The sequence below is a fragment of the Patagioenas fasciata genome, chromosome 4 (genome assembly GCF_037038585.1).
Source record: "Patagioenas fasciata isolate bPatFas1 chromosome 4, bPatFas1.hap1, whole genome shotgun sequence".
In the NCBI taxonomy this organism is placed as follows: Eukaryota; Metazoa; Chordata; class Aves; order Columbiformes; family Columbidae; genus Patagioenas; species Patagioenas fasciata.
The window spans coordinates 58,258,461-58,277,365 of NC_092523.1; the positions used below are offsets into that span (position 1 = coordinate 58,258,461).

Below are 18,905 nucleotides of genomic sequence, written 5' to 3' on the forward strand. Positions count from 1 at the left end.
GCATCTGTTTTGATCCTGATAGTTTCACAGAGAATGATGTGGTGACAAATTTGGTACAGGAATTTATAACGCATTATCCTCCTTCGTATCATTTTCAGAGGATCTGGACTGGCTAATTTAGTAATATATAGTGAATGGGAGTTGGCTGAGCTTCAGTCTGGCGAAGGCTGTGCATAGAGATCACTGTAGTGAGTTTTGGAAGGAAGCCAAGGAAACGTTGCAGGGTTTGCTCAGCAGGATTACATGGAGTCATTCTGATCTGCATCTGAAATATTAGATCTGCTTTGACCCTCCGCTGCTGTGAAATGATTGCAAAGGTGGTGCAGACAAGTGACACAATACAGTGCCTGGCTGGAGAGATGTGGCCTTCTCTTCTACTTGCAGACCATGCTGTTCTAATTAATGCTTTTCCCAGAGCTAGATTAGATTGTGTTCAGGGCAGGGAGGGACACGATGGTGCTTTATATCTTTGAAAAAATAAAGAAATAATGATCTAGTTTTTGTCGTGGCGTGCTTTGCCAGGAGCAGCCTCGTATGTGCTAAGAGAATATGCATTCACTCTAATTTCATTTCCACAGTGATGCTTAAAATGCTGTGATTAATATTTTGTTTGTTTTGTTTGTTGTTTGCTAGTCATAGCCAATAAACAAAAAACAATAATCAAAGTTTCATTTGATGTGTAGGGCTGGTGAAAACTAGTGCTCAAAGGAGTAAAACCAGTTTGACTGTGACTGTTACAAGATGTTTTACCAATAAATCTTACAGAAACCATAATGACCAAACTTTTAGCTATCATAAATGTGCTTAACAAGGTTAATATATTTGGTTTTGTTTTACTGATCCCAATATTTGGTAAATGCAAGTTTACAGTATTAAACTTTTTGATTAACTGAAGAAAGAACAAAATATATGTGCTACAACAGGAGGGTCTTTGTAACCTGAACCAGTAGACAAGTGAATAGGGATGTTCTCTTGGAGGTATTAGTATTACTGGGTAAAATTTCAGGTCACAGAGGAACTGTATTGTCAGATTTCAAGTATTCTAAGTAATGTGGTGCATAAGACTGTTTCTAAGAAGTTGTGTTTTAGTCATCCTAGGATCTACAGGAACAAATGTAAACAACCTGTTAGAGTACGGTGAAGTTGAAAAGAAGTATGCAGTCGTGTTTTTAAAATTATTTGTTCAACTACATGAGGTCTTAAAAGAGAAAAAAAGAGTTCTGTGGGTACTGTTCTCATCCTATTTTTAAACACTTGTTTTAGACTCCCTATGCAAGACAGTGGATTCTTCAGGCTGGGGGGTTTATTTGTATGAACATAACTACTTCTAAATGCTTATTTTGGGTGTCTAAATACTTCTAAAATTCTTTCTGTGTGGATGTGACAAAGTTCCTGTCAGATGTATGTGCAGTGACTGATTTTTAGAAAAGTCCTTAACTTACCATGTATTTACACATCTAAGTATCTGAAACTTTGAAATTATGCTTGTGTGTCATTCAATTTCAATGTCTTTATTTTGGAAGACACATCCATATACTGAAGACTTCACAAAGTTCTATTTTATATTCAAAATCTGTTACCTGAGATGCCCATGAGATGGTGCTCATCAGTCTTGTTTTTGTGCAGCAGCAGATCTCTGCTGTATAAGTAAGAATGCAGTGGTTAGCATTGCTGTGTGTCTAAGAAAGAGAACAAAAAACCAACTGACAGTATCTTGAATTAATACACATACTATACAATTTTTAAGTGTGCTTTGAAAACAGTCTTGATATCCCTGCTCATCTTTGGGAAGATTTATTTGATGCTAATTTACACAAATTATAGATCACCACTTAATTTTTGTTTCTTAAAAATGAGTTTTCTAAATAAAAAAAGGATAAAAATTATTTTAGACATATATCCTATTTGTGCTGCTTTATTTCCTTCTGCTTTTCTCAAAGATCTATGGAAGTTTTCTTTATAGAAAGCATTCTGCTGCTAATCCACATTGGTGTGTTCTGTTCAGTAGTTTCTTTCGGTGGGATTTTCATTAGTTTGATTTGTTTATGTTTTCCACCTGATTTGTGCATACAGCATATAACAAGCAACACAGAACCATGGGCCTTGGGAGAAATATTGAACTCTTTTTAACTAAGGCAGGGAGGATATTCCTTCTTGTGAGCTAGAATCACAGTGTTAGAAGCTCTGGTGTTGTTTTTCAAGTGTGCACAGCGTAATTTTAGACGCAAGATGGGGAGAAAAGCAAAATAAGAGGAAGAGATTAGAGTAAATGTCTTTCTGAAGTAAGGTTACAGAAATAGTGGGCCGCAGCACAGTAAAGCCAGATGTGTTATTTTATGTTCTGTTTCAGACTGTTCTTTCTTGTTTTTGGAGTGTAGTAAACTGAATGGTCTGGGGGAGCATGGGGGAGATCTGGCAGAGGACACAACTGACATAGCTGAACACCCAACGAAGGAGCTACCAATATTGATAAATGGGTGTGAAAACAAGAGTTGGTTGAATGAAGTAGCTAGCACCACTGTTGTAGTTGGCTGAACTAAGACAACTCATAAATAAAGTATCTGCGGAGTATTACTAGTAGAGATTACAGACTTCTGAAAATGAGGACAGATTTAAACTTGATGATTTTATCTAGCAGAGATATCCAGAGATTTACTGTGTACAAAGATTGTCTTTGTACAGGCTGTTGCAATTAGATCAGACCAAGAGCACAGGGAAAATCTGTTTCTTCTTGAAGCTTCTTTTGCCTTCCAAATTCTGTGAATGTCGCTATGAACAATGTTTCTTTTGTGTGTTTTGTAGACTTCCCTCCCCACCATCATTATAGCTTTGACCAAATGAGAATCTCAGCTTATGATTGCTTGTATGTTCTGTTCTGTCACTGACTGCTGAAAGCAGTATTAGGACAGCATAGAACAGAAGATATTAAAGTGCTTGAGAAAAGCACCTTGGCAGAAAATGGAGTCAAAATCAGAAGTGGATGCAGCATTGTACTTGGAGGAAACTAAACACAAGTACCAACTCAAAATTAGGTTTTCTTCCTTTTTTTTTTTTTCTTTTTTAATGGGGGAAAAAAAAGGGGGGGGTTCTGGCAGAATTTCCTTTGGAAAAATGGGATTAAAAGGTATCATTTTGGAATGTTTAACTTCACCTGGAACAGAAGGATTTGCATATATTCTGGGTATGCTGAAATGGCCAGGACAAAGAGTTTAGAATGATGCGAAATTACAGTCCAAGACAATGCATTGCATAGTAATTACTGGAGGCTGGGAGAGGTGAGCAAGGAGGTCTTTCTGACTATTTTCAACTTGGTGATAATGCTGATGGTGAAAGAAGCAGCTTTATTATTTGTTTATCGATGCTGAAATGATCTGTATTGAGATTATAATGCATGTGAATGAGTGGTGTTTGAAGATTAGATATGATTTAAGGAAGAAAAGGAGGGGTAAGAAGAAATATTTTTTCAATCTTACTTGGCACTGATCAAACCGGCCTATAAAAGGAGACTACTGCTGTAAGAACATGTATGGAAAAACTGATTGAAGCTATGAGTAGTAAGTACCAGTGTATGACGAAGAGGAAGCCAGGGAGAGGTACAAACAGAAGATAACTCTCCATAGGAACAGTCTTAATTTCTGCTCTTCTGACTCCGGCATTGCTCCCTGAAACCCTTTTGTGTCCTGCACACCTTCCTTCTCTCCGAGGAACCTAGGGAGTTTGCTTTCACATTTATTCTTCTCAACATATTGTTTCACTGAGATGAAAGTCTAATTCTTATTTGATTTGTTCTCCCTTTAAATATAATGCCTTTTTCTTTGTGTCTTCAGACTTGATTTTGTCTTCTCCTTCACTTCTTGACAAGTTTTCCTGTCTACCAGCTCTTCAGTCTTGTATATCATTATACTTCTAATTCTTAAAAAAAACCAAAACAAAACCAAACCCCAAACCAAACAACTTTATGTAAGTACTTTAGCTTTTGTTTGTGGCAAGCTGTGCCAGTTCTAGGTCAGACAATTTCAAGTGGAGGAAAAAAAGTCCTATGAAAGGAAGTTTAGAAAATTTCTGATTAAATTTTTGTTAGGGAAAACTAAATTGAAATATTATGTTTTGCAATGTTTCATTTAACTTGAAGTAATGCTGCATGGCTTCAGGGAAGTTGCTGATTATGGAATGAGTCAAAACAGACTACAAAAGAAATTCTGGAGATTATTGTATTGGTGTCAGAAAAAGACAGGTCAGCTAGAAGTAGGGCCAGTAGGAGTGAAGACAACGTGGGCCTACAATTCATATGGTAAACCCACAAATTTTGAAGATAAACAACTTTGACATTGTTAAAAATGACTATTACAATAATTGTTTTTATTCCAAAAAGTATTTTTATTTCATAGCGCAGAACAACCAAACTCATCTCCCATCAGATGCTATTTCTTGATAAGTACAAATCTCTTGAACAATTTCAATAAAGTATGTTTGCAGAGAATGAAGTGCAGTTCCCCAGGAATCAGTATTTTCATTTTCATAGGAGAGTGTAGAGAAAGCCAGAGGTCTTGCAATATATAACACTTCTAGAAAGACAGTAATTGTATTTCTGGGGAAATAAATGTTTTATGGCTTGGAATACTACACAACTTAGAATGCAACACTGCTTACACAGGATTGCTTGCATCAATGCTTGTTTGTTTCACAATTAAGAAAATGCTTGTATATGAACTTTTGGGTCTGTAATCAATACTGAACTGACACTAGAAGTTTTAAATTTGCTAAGGATAAAACTTAAGACAAAGTCTTATATTTTGTGGGATTGTGAATACCTAATTTGCATTTTCTGTTTATTGTACATTAAGATAACTGCTAGGGACTGAAATGACTACTGAATTACCTGCGTGGGTTTTGCTTTATGCTGCAAACTACTTTTTTCTCTGATTCAAACATTTGAAAGAAAAAAATACATGTTATGTTGTGGTTGAGATGAAAGTAGGTTTTAAACAGTCCCATCCTGTTTGCCACTTGTGAAACCATGTTATCCTAGTTACAACAGAAGATTTTTCTTAATCAGCTACTTAAAATGAATTATTACATTACTAAAAGTAACTAATTTTTGAAGGCAGTGTCCTGAAATTTAATGTTTTGTTACTCTTCGAAACAGCAGCTAACTTGCTATTCCAACCACTATGCCTGTACTCATCTGTCAGCATTAATTCTTTTTTTGAGAATTAGAGAAGACATCTGATCTACGGGTTTGATTTCAAACCTGTCTAGTTTTTGGAGGGATCAAGTTAAGCAGGTGTGGAATAAGTGATTGGAGCTCTTTCACTACCAATTAAATAACGTTTTTCATCAGTTTAACTCAAATGGCAGAATTTTCTGACTGTTTAAAATACATGATGTTAAGCGACATGAGTAACTGTGACTTCTAAGAAATATATGAAATAGGAGCAAATGTGCTTTTTAGAGTCCAAAAATATTTTTCTGATAAACTGTGAATAAATTCTTATAACAGGGGAAAACAAATGTGGGTATAAAGAGGTTCATAGTGCGCTGGTAGTATCAATTGTTCATGTACTACATCCTGATTATGTCATCTATATAAATTAAACTGACTCTTTTTTAAGAAAACCTATTTAAAGAACTTGTGGTTTTCCCTACATCTCAAACAGTGTGCAAATGAATCAGGTTCATGTTTTCTTCTTCAAACTTATTTTCTGCAATTTGTATTCCTCCTTGCTGGTACAGTATTTTTTAATCAGTATTTAAAAACAAAACAAGACCAAAAACGTCTCTGTGGATTTGACCACATGACACTCCACTAATAATCTGTTGATATCTCCTTTAAATTCTCTTATTTACTATTAATAAATTAACACTGTGTCGAGACATGACGAAAGTCAAAAGATGAATGTTATAAAAAGAGGAAGGGGAATATGTAATTAAATGTACCTAACTTGGTATTGGCAATAGAAGTTTGAAACACAATGGCACATACACCTTCTGCTTAAAAATTTAAAGGAATTTGGATATGGAATGAAGCTTCTTACCGTTATTGTGGGGATGGGGGAGAACACTACGTGGAATTTGCTAATTTCCGCTTTTAAATCTTTATGGCACAAAGTGATTATTTTTTTCAGTTACTCAGGTTGCTGTTGTATTGCAGTTTAATTGCATAAATAAAAGTTAGAGCTGATCACTTGTACAAAAGAACTAGCATTGGTAGCAGAGCTGGATAGCTGTACTTCAGCTTATTTTGTGTGTGGAATCTCTCAAGCTTGATGTAGGTTGGTTTTTTTAAGCATCTTAAACCATCCTTACTTTGTAAAAACAAGTACTTTTGATAATACCTCCCTACAACAGGATATTGTGTAGCTTGAAAAAAGATTGATTGCTGCAATAGCTGATTTCTGCTGTACGTATTTTAAATTTTGTCAGTAGTATTAGAGATGAGACGCTGGATTCTTTCACTTTTACAGCATAGAAATTAAGCTTCAAATAATGCAACAACCTCTCGTGTTATTTTCACTGTTTTGCTTTGGAATCTTATAATAAAGCAAACCATTGATGAATTGGCTTTTCTGACAAAAAAAGATGTTTCGATTTAGAGAAAGTGTGTGATGACAACCTGACAGGGTTACCACTGATAATTTTGTGCCAGCCCAGGCAATCCGCAGTTCTGAATTGTGGGTTTCAGAGGAGCTGGTTGGGAGTTCAGAAGGGTTGCAGCTCTTTCAGAGCTGAAGAGTCCAAGAGCTGTTGGGTCTTCAGGTGTTTCCTGGGTATTATGGCAGGAAACCAGGGCTGTTTTCTTGGACAGGTTCATAATTCAGTCAGTGATGAGCGGGAAATGTGGCAATGATGGCATCAGTTTCGGTTAGCAACATTGTTTCCCCCCCTGTAATTGGGGTTTTCTTCCCAAAGTGGTGGAAAAAAAGGTGGAATTGTAAGTTTCAGGAAGCTTCTTTTTGCATTTGTCTTGGCTCTGGGAAGAATTTTCTTAATTCCAGAATTGCAACAGAAATAGTACTGATCAAATGACTTTCCCCCAGCATATATTTTCTGTGCAGAAACAGAGGAGTGAAAAAACTACGGCTCCTGTGAGCTGTATACTTTGTTGCACTATTAGGGGGAGTAGAGAAATGTACTTTAAGTTGGACTAATGTGTAGTGTGAAAGAATCCTAGTGGATTTGGATGTGCCTTACACAGAAATGTGCATGCTATAACAACTCTGGAGTTTTGGAACAGTGCCATATGTCTAAATGATTGTCAAAAAAACCCCAAAACACTTAAGTTTAGTGTCTAGATAAAGTTGGTATAACTAATGGTAATTTAATACAATGAAGTTGCAGCTACCATTTTGATGTTGCCTTTCTACTTGGAAAAGTATCTTGAGTTATTTAGAAGAGTATGTAGGTAGACACCAGTGTTTTTACTAGGGCAGACAGTAATTAATGCTCCTTTGGCTTTGTTAAATGGGAACAAAAGGTAATGTGTAGACTGAAAGGGAAAGAAAGCTTTAAGATTAAAGGCTTGTGTTCTCTGTTTTGTGTTTGTATGGTGTGTGTTGGTGTGTTTTTTGTTTGTTTTCCTTCTTTCCTCTGGTCCTCTTAAAGGCACATGTGTTCATGAATTTCAAGACATTCTGGTATTTGCAGTGAGTTAATGGAGATACTTGTGCTAGTCCTTGGCTTCACACCTAAGAGACCACAGTTTAAACTTGTTTCTTGCCTCATGATTTTTGTGGTAATTACTTCTGTTGTTGCGCTGGGAAATATCTTTCTTTTGTAAGTAAATATTTACATGTGTGGAAGGCCACAGAATATATTGTTACTAAGACCTTGATTTGATAAACGTTGAAGGAGTGCATCTGCGATTCTTCATAGTGCTGAAGTTGCTCTGCAAAACTTTTATGTCTAGATAAAATGTACCAGTACAAGGAAGGAAAACAAAATAACTCCTCTATTAGAGGCTTCACTGAATCTCCAAGTTTAGAACTGAAATGAAAAGGTTTATGTATAAGCTGAAGATATTTTTCTATTTGTTTTAGATGAAAAATATTGCAGTGCTCTATCATTTCCAAATGTTTTAATTTATGAGTTCTGAACTTACCCTTTCAGTCTCAGAACCCATGACTATAGTAAGTGTTTGCTTTGAAACCTATTTTAGTAAATAAATGTAATTTTTATAGGACGGACAAATTTTAAGAAACTAGGAAGATGGTTACTTGTTCTTTTATTGTAGGTTTTTACTACTGACAGAATTTGAAATAAATTATGCAGGACTACAGTGGCTGTTAATACTAAAGAAAAAAGGGAAAATATTTTGGATATGGAATGAAATAGAAGATTTTGCTAAAAGATTATACTGTTCTTTGTTTTGATGACATTAACCTCTCCTTTTATAATGATACTTTCTTTGTGTGTTGAGTAGCCTTTCCTAGTGGCTGGTGTTCTTTCCTTCACTGTCTAACTGAAGCAAGGTTTGTTGTTCACTTAGTCACATTTTTCATGGAGAAAACAGTGTTTTAAGAAACACTATTTCACATACTCCGGTGTTATTTGAATGTAGCTTTCTTCAGGTTATGTGTATTATCACTCATGGATAATAATTTAGTTTTGATTCACATATTTGTGTGTAGGGAAGGTGTTTAAGCATCCTTCTAAGTCATAAATCCTTATGGGTGTAGTAAATTCAGAACAAACCTTTTTGCCTTAGAAGTTTGAATACATGACATGACAGTACTGATGATGAAGGAACGAGAATTTCATTGGTGCTGCTTTTTTCTCAGAGTTTTTGAGAAATTGGTTGAATTTGATGTTTAAAAAAGTATTTTAAGACTATCAGAGGCCATGCCTTAGCAAATGCTGGCTTCACTGGCTAAATGCTTATTTCAGTCTGTAATTCAAAACCCTTTTGTCTAACAGTTGGTTGTTGCTAAATGGTTAGTTTACCATTGCATTAATTGAGGATGCTTTTGGCTTTTCGGGTCTAACTTCAAATGCAGCTCTGCTCAACTGTTAAAATGAGTGTGACCATAACATAATTCTCCTCTGTGCATATGGCATGTTGCGTAAGCAGTTTGCAGACTAGCCTGTGTTGGAGGTGGCTCTCTCCGAGGAATTGCGAAACCATGGTGTGCACTGGATGGGTAGAGCTGCTTAGCTAAACATATAGGCAGATGTTGTATAGCTAAATACATAGCTAAGTCAGAATTATATTGTTTTCTGTGGAAAGGGGAAAATAATTGCTATACAGGGTGATCAAAAGAACAACTGGAATTTATTAGAAATACTGGGAGGAAAGCAGGGACAATGTAAGTGGAAAACCAAGAGGATATATTTGTAGGGAATAGTGATAGTATATGCAACACTAGTAGTCTTTGTCTTGGTGTGGTGTGTGTGTGTGGTTTTTTTTTTGTTTGGTTGTTTTTTTTTGGTGTGGTTTTTATCTTTGTTTTGTTTTCTTTTCTTTTCCCCTCCAATGTCTACTGTAGTGACTATACCTTGGAGACAATTTCCATTCAGTCATTGCCTATATGCTGAGAAAAGGGACAGATGCGAATCAAGGCAGGGCAGAGGCTTTGAGTAATAGTAGGAGCTTCTGCACTGGGGAAAAAAACTCCAGCCAAACAGAAAACAGTGCTGTGGTAAATCAGGGAGAGAAAAATGCTTTAAAAAGTATTTGCAAACAGAAATGTAAGTCACTTGTAACAAACAGTAAGTAGCAAACCCACATTTGTGTCCTTGCTTTCAGTATGGCTGTGGTAATTTAAATAAATAAAAGAAAAAAATGTGCTAGTAGCGGAGGCATTACTGGTGTATCTGTTCTCACAAAGGCAACTTTTTCTTGTAGTGTAGTTAGAAGAATCAGTTTAGCACTGGCACTCTTGTTACAAAAGCTCAGGTGGATGGAGGCCATCTGAGCATATTTGTGACTGTAGTAGGTTGGATTGCCCTTGTGAGCAGTGTGGATGTGCTGGCAAGACTTCTTGCGTGTGGATATGGCTTAGATCGAAAAGAGGAGCTGAGCAACAGTGCTGGTACTGGGTCTTAGAGCTCACTCAAGTTTTACAGATTTACTGTTTGGTAAGAAAATTAGTCTCTTAATCGTTTTGATATACCACTTGAGTCACATGCCTTCCTTCTTTAAGATACTTATTATTTTAATGTACTTAATACACTGACTTCCAGTAATATATGTTTTATAAACTATAAACAATGTAGTGGCATATTTGGGAGGGGCAGGGGAGTGGAACTGGAAGGTGAAAGGTAAGTAATTTCTTGGTAAGAATAAATGAAGGGCTGTTACATATACTGGGCACTCTTCTAGCCAGGATTGTCTGCATGGTTTTCTCATGTTGATCATAGCTATAGCAAATCAAAATTGGCAATAGGAAAAGCTGAGTGTTATCCTTCTTGTAGGATGACATTTAGTATTTCTTACATCCAAACTCTTAACCATCTCTGCTTCAGCTGTGGCAGCAATCTCTGCCAATTCCGAGGAGGCAAGTGTGGGTTTTCCAGTTGTTCTGGATCGAGGCAGTGTCAGAAATGACCAACAGATGTGCTGGTTCTTGGTTTCTGTTGGACTTTGTAACCCGGTGCCTTAAGCTGTGCTGACATTTTTTGCAGTTAATCTGCTGAGCTATGAAATGTGGCAGTTGAGGAGCTGGCACACATTTGCTTCTAGCATGTGCTATATGATGGCTGCAACTTATAGTCGGAGAGGAAAGACTTAACGTTATGATTCCTAAATCTGATAAAACCCGCCAGAGCTTTATAAGTAAACTGATAACTTCATCTTGTATTCTCTCTTGGCTTTTTGAGCTTCATTTTAGTCCTCTTGTAAGGTCATTCTTTGCTATTCTTATACAATTCTCCCCTTACTTGTAGGTGTTATCCTTTAGTCTCTACAAGCTTGCAAAACACTTTCAAACAGGTTTCCTAGAATAAACTCATAACCTTGTTTTACTCTAAAATTCCATGGTTAATGCTATTTTTTAATAGCGTACTTTGCAAGTATTATGAAGTGGACATCCAATTTAAGTCAAAAGTTACAAAGTTATGTGAAAGATTGCTTGTATAGGATTTTCAGAATGCAAACTTTGGATTCTGTATAGTGTTGGCTTCCTTTCCATCGCCCCTCAATCCACTGTAAAATACCAGACAGTTGTTTCTGTAGAGAAATACTAGGATATATTGTCTGTTCTCTATCATCTAAGGCAGTGGTCTTCAAAAACTTTTGATTACACACCCCATCAGTAAAAAAAATGAGCGTGCACCCCCAAGAAATGTATAACTATTTATTGATAAATTATATGCATGTATCAATATGGTGCACATTATAAACCATACGAAAATAGAAATTAAAAAGGGTGAAAGATAAAAGCTATTTTTAATTTTTAGTTCTATTTATTAATGATACAAAAAATATTTTCTTTCCACACCCCAGAGGATTGTCTTGTGTACGCTTGGGGTGCATGTACCTCGCTTTGGATGCACTGGGAGACTTTGAGAATTATGTACTTTACAATTTTGACGAGTTTTATTAATTTAAGAAGCTGCAATTTTCAGAAGGTCAAATATATTACTGTACATTAGTAACCTGTTGTAGGTGTATATATATTTTTGGAAATATTCCTGTTTAGTATATGTGGTATACATAAGAATAATCATGTAACTATTTGTACTAATTTCTAATTGGAAGGGGGTTACTACACCTGTGATTCCTTGTCAAATTGAAATAAATTCAATAATTAATTATATGAATAATTGCAAAAACGAAAGGTTTAAAGGAAGAGTCTTAAAATGTTTTCTTATTAAATCATTGTTTCAGTCTTTGCGCACCAGTTAGAAGGAAAACAGATTTTTTTTGGTAATCTTGTATCTTTAAGTAACTTTAAAGAAGCACTAGCTGTTGTTATTATTATAGTTAGCAGATTAGAAAAAAAATGTAACGACAAGAAAGTCTGTTTCAGATAAGTGATTTATTTTTTTAGGAGTATCTGAATGTATTTTTAGACTTGAATATTTTTTCTTTCACTTGTTGCAAGAGAGGATTGTGTTTGTTCTCTGGCAGTAGAAGTCAATCTACTTTGCTCATTTTAACCTACTTGTCTAACTTCTGTGTGGGCATTTATTTTTAAGTGTATGTACACTTACCATTATGTTTGCTCGGGTGTGGTTTTACTGCTGTGTAGTTGTTGGTTTTGTTTTTGTTTCTGATTTGGACTATGGGCTGAATGAATTTGCTTCTGTCTGTGGCATACAATGTGAGTCTCCTGATGGATGGAGGTAGGGTCAGGCAGGGTATTTTCTGTAAAGTCATCCTGACTGTATGGTTTGTTCCTCACTCTGGACTTGTTGGCGATTCATATCATATTAGAAATTATTTCCTTTGGGCTCCTTCCTTGAGGGGAAGGATTAAGCCAGGACAGAGTGCAGATCTGTGCAGCTGGTTAGTCTATTTCTCTCAGTGTACAGCAGATTGGTTTTGTTTGCTGATGCGTGATATTTCCAGACTAGAAAAAGTTATGCACTTGGTGAAAAGTTACATGTGTCTGGATCCTGAAAAAATGTGGGGTGCTTCATGTTCGTTTGTTGTTGTTGTTTTTGTTTTATTTTATTTTTTTAAAGAGTCTTGTAAATTCAAATGAAAATGTTGGGTAACTTTTAGAAGTGTAGGTAAGAAGGGAAGTGCTGGGATAATGAAATGGACAATGTGGTACAGTGCTTTGCTCTGTGTGTTTCACATATTTGTGTTTCAATCCAGAGTACTGTAACTCGAGCTGACTTTCTACTGGCTGTCATAAAATGACAGATTTCTGATTTTTAAAATGTCACAACCATAAATCATTAGTTTGCTAAGATTGCACTAGCAAGCTATTAAAGAACATGGCAGTATTTACTGTGGATAAATGCAAATTTAAAAAGGTTCTCTGTATCATGGTTTAAATGATTTATTTGCTTTCAATGCAGATATGAATCTGATGTGATGTAAAGATTTAAGATACTTCATCTCCTCTATGGAGCTACAAATTTGCATATTATTAAACCATCTCCTGGAGTTTTATCTTTCTTGTATATCTTAAATGGTATCACAGGTTAAGATACACTGAAAAAAGTTAATTTAAACAAAAGCAGAATTTAATGCTATTAATATAGAATCTGGAAAGACATTAATTTCTTCTGGATTTAGATAGAATCTATATCTATTTTAATATCAATGAAGATCTGTAGTATAAGCTAAACTCAGAAAACCACCAGTTATTTTACATATGCCTTTAGCCACTATTTGAAGTATGCTGAAATTCAGTTTTGTCTTGAAATTGTTTGATTTTCAAAAAATCAGCTTAGTATACACTTTGTTTCCTCAGGGATTTGAAATAAAGCTTGCAGTTGCACAGCCTCCTCAGGACCAAAAGACCTCTGTGCTCGCTGTGGTGCTTCAGGCAAAAGCCTGTAGAGAATCAGTTTTACACAGTCTCTTCTTTTCTTCTCCAAAGTGATAAAGACCTGTTGTAGCCAAACTTGTCAAAAGGCCCACAGGTTTGCTGGGTGTATCCTCTCTTTGGTCTGTATCAGATTTCCTGGGCCCTTAACAGTCCTATTTTGTGTCATGTTCTGGGTGGTCCTTTTTCTGTCAGTTGTCCCACCTCTTGATAGGTCAGTAAAGATTGGGATGAGGGTAGAATTCCTAATATTGGACTTGTCTGTGTGCTGTCATAGTGCTGCCCCCCTTGCCCCAGTGTTTAAAAACATTATGTACAGCTAATTGTTTCCTACATTGCTCTCTTTGCACTCGGGCTGCACCTACACACTGTGAACTGGACTAATGTTGTAGTAAACTAATTTGACTTGCAAGCAGAGTAAAAATATTAGATTGTTTACTAGGGTAAATATGGTGTCATTGATTACAACATAGTTATCTTTTAAAACTGGTGGTGTGGTTTTTTGGTTTGTTTGTTTTGTTCCCCCACCCCTTGCCATTCTGTTGGGAAGGAGAAACCTATGGGTAAATGTCACCACCGTAAGGATGCTTCAGATGCGTTGTACCTACATGGAGAAGGATTGTGCTTTTTTTAATGTTTGTTGTTTCGACTAAGAGAGTCATTTTAATGGGTACAAAGACGTAGCTTGGTGCCTTATTAAATAAAAGTTTTAATGAACTGGTTTATGTCTCAGATTAACTGGATAAGACCTGGTTGTTACTCTTTCCTATGTAAATTGTGTTAAATATATGCCTCCTGTAGTTAGCAATTGTGAAGTTGGATAAAATCTGGTTTTATTATATATAAACCAGTACTTAAATGTAAACTTTTCTGCTAATTTGAAATCTTATCCAGTCTTTATTTCCTGGAGATACATATTTCTTCTTTGTTGTGACAGGGCATGAGGTATAAGCTGCTGATATAAAGCTGCCTTGTGGAGGAAGAGAATTATACAGTGCTGAGATACTATATTAAAAATGTGGAATGCCGGGCTAACCGTTTCAAATCCAACATTAGGTGGCAGTAGTAGACTCCTAACACCTCATGAGTGCTTGTTAAATTTACTTGTAGGCAGCTTTCCAAATGAGAGACAGACCTGAAGAAATTTAATACAGAACATTCATGTTAAATACCTAGGAAGGAAAGCAACGGGAATGATTTTTCCTGAATAATCCAGCTTTGATCATTATTAGTAACACTATTGAACAGAATCATGTGAAAGCATCAAGGGTGAAGTGGGTGGGTGTGATGTTGTTGTGCAATGCCACTATTTGTATGACTACTTTAAAACTGACCTTTCTTACCTGCCATGTAAATGAAGCTGTAGGCTTTGTTAGGAACTTGGCAACAGGAGAGAAAACAGCTAGTTAAGAAGAAAGTGTACTTTTTTTTTTCTTACTCTCCTTTTTCCCTAGAAAGCAGAGGGGATGAGTACCGTTAGTATTCTCTTTTTTTGTGGTGTCACTGTTGGGTAGTGTTGGATGGGGGGAAACTGATGACTTCAGCCTGAGAAACCAGCAGGAAATGTTAGTGGTGTTCTGCTCAAGAAATATCTGTTTGCTCTTTGTCTTTTTTTGTTTGTTTGTTTTGTTTTGTTTGTCTGTGTGTGTGTGTTTTGTTTGTTTGGGTTTTTCAAACATGGAAGAAGGCAAGTCCAAAGTTGGAGCAAGGTTAAAGAAGGTGCTTACAGAAGAGGCTGGATGGGTGGAGTAAAGTCAGTCTTTCTGTGGAAGAGTCACTGATCACTTGTGTATTTGTGATCTCATGTTACTTTAAATTTTGAGCTACTACTAAGTTGGCAAATGGCTTTAAAATGTCTGCATGTTGCTCGATATTATGGCCCTGCCTTTCATAAGTGGGTCTTCTCACAGTTCTTTGTGCTTCATCTAATTTTTCTGATTGCATTATGGTTGATACAGTTGCAAGACAAAAAGGTTGACATCCAGGCTTTCTCTGTCCTTTTCTCACCTCCCTATAACCTCTCTGGGCCTGAGCCTTGTTTGTCCTGATTTCATTGACTTGACATTCGTGCTAATGTTACTATTTGATGTACTTATCCAAACTATCAACAGGTTTTCCTACCAAATCTTCTCTTAGGACTTATATTTTAATATGTTCACACCTCCAAGTGTTGTGTTAGTGGTAGCAAAGACTGCATGGAAAAGTGGCGGGCAGAGAGTGGATTCCTGCAAATTAGTATGTATGAGTTATTCTTTTTCCTCATCTTTTTCTTCTGATCTTTAGGGGCCTTTCCAAATCAGAACCAACTTTTTATCACACCCAGGATGTGTACCACGGTGTTGCCTTTACTGTTTATTGTGTACCTTCGGGGAATTTGACTGGCTTGGGATCATTTGTGATCTTGTGACATCCTTGCCCTAAAGAGACTGTAGTTCTTATACTTCCCAAATCTTTTCCTCACATTTTCTTACAAACTTTTGAAATATTTTGTCTGCCACTGGGAGAAATGACTTTAAATGAGACTAATAATCTAGATCATGATCTTTCAGGAAAGCGGAGCTTCGCTTTGTTCTGTTTTCTGTATACTGTGGTTTGGTAGTTGCTCAAGAAAGGAGTGCACCAACTCTTATGTCTTGGATCACTTCTCCCATTTTATGTTAGGTGAAATGTTCATTGAGAGGTTTCGTATGTTTAAATTGGCTTTTTGTTTTGATTTTCAGGTGATGCAGTGCTATTTTATACTTGGAATTAGAGCTCTTACGGTGGCTTCACATTAGTTTGACTCTCTAAGAGAAAAAAAACCCGCACTCTAAGTGTAGTTAAGAACTGCGATAAAGTATTTTCCTGTTCTCTATCAACTAAATGTAGAAACATTTTACCAAAATGCCTGAACTATTGTTTTGGCTTATGTATTTTTCAAAGGTATATATAACTGGCAAAATGTAAAATTTGTGAGGATATATTTGAACACTTTGAATACTGCCCTTTAAAACCATTCCTATAAGCTTATACTTAATTCTACATGCCGAAGAAAGAAAATGTTATGCTACCCTGTAGGTTGCTATAAAGATTGTTTATGCAGCTCAGTGTAGGACTTAAAATACGTTGAATTGGAGAACTTTGAAAAATGTACTGTGCGTCATAGGAGACCAAATCATGCTAAAGTGCAAGGAAAGACTATACATCAGTTCAAAGGCTACATTATTCAAAAAAATACAACCATAAAAAAGGTAATAAGATTACATTCTCACACTTCATGGCTAGTAAGGTGCATTAAGCTGCTCAGATATTCATAACTTACTGTGACATTTGGGAAGATTACATTTTGCTGTGCACAGCCATTACTGCAGCTCAGATAATAACTAACCAGTGCATGGACCTGGATTATGATCCCTGTCATTGGAAACAAATTTGTGTTTTGAAGGTTGATCAGTTTCAAATCACCATTAGAAAGGGTTAATATGACATACTGTGGGGGTGTCTGTGCTTATGTGTATCTAATGGGTATGCATATATATAGTACATCAGCTGCACTGTGCCTTCGGTATATTGCTCTATCTGTCAAAATTTTTGTCCCCCTTAAAGGGAATGTTAAAATAGTAATTATTTCTACCAGAGCATAGTATTTCCAGAAGGTACTTGCTGAAATGTGTATGTTTGCAGATTAGATTGGAAACCTAATTTGACAGCTTCCTGGATGGGTGGTTACTGGTAATGGTGTATCTAGCCAAAAATGAAAGATTGGTGGTGTAGACTATAGGGTGAAGGTAAGGTCACCTCTAGTTACCGTATATGGTTTTGGTGTGATAATTGATGGTTGACTGATTAGTTAAAACCAAATGCATGAAGAGTTGAATTTCTTGTTCAGAATTAGCAGGTGTTTTGTGGCTAGAATTTAACCTTCAGCTATTCTGTCTGTACATGAAATGCAGTATTTTCTTTGTTTCTTACCTTGACGGTGAGCAAGAGGGGAGGCTTCTTGAGGAATACCTCCATTTTGTAAAGGATGATAAATTTAGTGTAAAATAAAGTGTAATATTAGTTCTGTATTTTATGTTTTCAAATGTTTAGTTAATTTTTTTTTAAGGAGGGTGTACTTTTTTCTTTGCATTTGTTTTGTGATAATTCCACATTACTCCATTCTGCTCAGCGTTATCCCTTGAATTTTACCTTACTGAGCTTTTTCAAGGTAGCCCTCTGCTTCATCTTGTGGAAGGGGAAAACTGAGGCTTGGAGGATGATAATGATTTGATAGATTTGTTTGAGTTGACAGCGTGAGTTGATATAGAGAAGCTGGGAATATAATTCAAGTCTTTCCATTCAGTTCCTGCAGGTTCTCTAGATATTAAGGAAGCATCTGATACTAAATTGCATAATTATTTTTCATGACCAAGAGTGGAGAAAATGGAAAAGTGTAAATTACTGTTTAGAAATAGTTGCCATGAGACATTGTCTATTCTGTCATAAAAGCAGTAACTTTCTCTGCTTCTTGTGGTGGCTGGTGTCACTGATTTATGCCCAGAAGACCAAAGATTGCTTCTTCAAAGTGACAAGATTTAGACACTTGAGGAAAACGTATGGTAATTTCAGTAGTTAATGAAGAACATATATTCCATTCTGTTGGGTAAGGTTATCTTCAGATCCTGACTTGTGGAGAGAAGCTGTTGGAGCTAATATGAAAACAAGTTAGTATGTGCATTTTGGGGCAGTTTTGACATGGTATGACTCCCAACAAGTGACAGTACTGAAGCTCTTACTGGTCAAAACCTGTGAAAGGAACATGGCGTTGGACAGAAATAGTGTCTTTTAGAAAAACTTGTAGAACTGAGAATGAGCAGAAATACTTTGGATCATGAGTCCATTTTCATAATTTGAGTCAAAGCTATCTGAATTTCTATTTGTATGCTGATACATAATCAGCGTTTTGGAAAGAATGGCACATTTTTAAGTTTAATACAGTTCTAAAGTCCAAGAGAAGTTTAAAATGTGGAAGATGGGAATTGAGGTAGAGGAGTTAGGTTAGTACAATCCATCTTTCCTTGAACTGGAATTTTTATTTTGAATACACAAATGAGAATAAAGTAGGTTATTTCCTTCCCGCCTCCACCTCCTTGGCGGTTATGTGATTAGTTACTCGGTGTACATTCAAACAAAGCCTGCATCTAGGAGACCTGAAATATTACAGGTTTTAAGTGTCTTACCCAAAGCACAGCCAAAGGCTTCATGGTGTTGCTCTTTCACATTCATGCAATTACAGCAAGCCTTTGCTTCCTTTTAGTACCTGTGGCTACTAGTGAAACTGGCAGTTAATACTTAACCAGATTTATTCAGCATCTCAAGAATGACTCTTATGTGTATATAAGTTACAATATTTCTGATGTGTATCAGCTTTTTTTGGCTAGAATTGCCCTCTTATTTGAGGAGTGCTAAGCACATGCAAAGGAAAGCTTTTAGGGCCACTCCAGG

General features: G+C 36.2%; 1 protein-coding gene across 5 annotated transcripts in view; it reads left to right on the forward strand.

The window, feature by feature from the left end:
- The window catches only part of LRBA (LPS responsive beige-like anchor protein), a 409,424-nt gene that overhangs the window by 19,128 nt on the left and 371,391 nt on the right, over positions 1–18,905 (forward strand). The gene's annotated exons all lie outside the window — the stretch shown is intronic.